The sequence below is a fragment of the Euprymna scolopes genome, chromosome 2, assembly GCF_053919585.1.
Source record: "Euprymna scolopes isolate OS-2025 chromosome 2, ASM5391958v1, whole genome shotgun sequence".
Taxonomy (NCBI): Eukaryota; Metazoa; Mollusca; class Cephalopoda; order Sepiida; family Sepiolidae; genus Euprymna; species Euprymna scolopes.
In genome coordinates this window covers 82947968-82949404 of record NC_136483.1, presented here as the reverse complement: position 1 = coordinate 82949404, position 1437 = coordinate 82947968, and the positions used below count along the sequence as shown (strand labels likewise).

Sequence of the window (1437 nt, the reverse complement as noted above, 5' to 3'; positions counted from 1 at the left end):
CTCAACAAAGCAAAACAAAAAAACATATCTATATATCTATCTATCTATCTATCTGTTTATATATATATATATATATATATATATATATATATATATATATATATATATATATAAGTGTGTCTGTGTAAATATATGTTTTCAAAGTATTTATAAATACATTTGAAACTTGGCGTAATACTCTCTAAGGCCTTTCCTGTAATCGAGAAAATCGTTAGTTTTTTTTAATGAATTAAAATTATTATTATTTTTCTTCTTTCATATCCTCACTTTAATCCATTTTCTCCTGCCAAGGTATTAATTAAAAGCCATAGATAGTATTACGCCCATTATATATATATATATATATATATATATATATATATATATATATATATATTAAGTACATAGGTTTTATAAAATATGTTGAGAAACAGTTTAGTAAAAGTTAAAAACATTTATTATATATATATATATATATAGAGAGAGAGAGAGAGATAGAAAGAGGGAGAGACATACGTATATATAGTATATGTATATATATATATATATATATATATATATATATATATAGAGAGAGAGAGAGAGAGAGAGAGATAGAGAGAGGGATAGAAAGACAGAGAAAGAGATTGTAACGATATCCTCTGTATGTATATAACTTTATACCAGATAAAATGGGGCATGACCACTTTTACATTTATACATGATGGATGACACATACAAATTGGACATAATCGGATAAAATATACGATTTCACCTGAATTGTTTCCCTGCACTTTTCATGATTTTTCTGCTAAATCGACGATGCTGAAAGGTTCCGACGGAGTTGGTATATTTGTGCGTCGCATCATCATTCTCTCAGCCTATTGCCGTACGCATGAAGTAAGGCACATGCACTTATGTTTGCTTAAAGGTGCGCTTTCCCACGCTTTTTTCGTATGAAAGAAATGCGCATCTATCTATCTACTTTTTAATCTATCTACCTATTATCTATATATCTATCTCCTTATATATATATATATATATATATATATATATATATATATATATATATATATATATAAAAGTGAACGTGTCTGTATCTGTGTCTGTGTGTGTGTCTGTGTGTGTGTGTGTACATTTCCCTACGGAATAACTTTGTCAATTTTAAGTCTACAGACTCAAAATTTAATATACATGGTAATTTTTGTAATCCGTTTTCGGCCAGAAATTATGCTGTTAAGGGGTCAAAGTTCAACGATTTGACCTTTAAGAACCCTACCAAACTCCTCCGTCAATTCTGTGTCTAAACACTTGAAATTTTAGATATAGCTTCCTTGGACATGGATCTAACTTAATAACTCTATTTGAGCCCAAAACAATAAATATTAAGGGGATGTAATAGGGGTCAAATTTAAAAAATTGACCGGTTTTTTCTTTTCTTTTTTTTTTTTTGCTCAACATACACCTCCAAACACCCGG

General features: G+C 28.5%; 1 protein-coding gene across 4 annotated transcripts in view; it reads right to left on the bottom strand.

The window, feature by feature from the left end:
* LOC145293079 (uncharacterized) overlaps nt 1-857 on the bottom strand; it is a 665443-nt gene extending 664586 nt beyond the window's left edge. For 2 of the 4 annotated variants that reach the window (XM_080139450.1, XM_080139432.1), the window contains exon 1: nt 734-855. The gene's annotated coding sequence lies outside the window, so the exon portion shown is untranslated. Of the gene's footprint in view, nt 1-733 lie in introns of all 4 variants that reach the window. The other 2 variants (XM_080139442.1, XM_080139462.1) reach the window with 2 other exon arrangements.
* Between the last annotated feature and the right edge of the window lie 580 nt (nt 858-1437).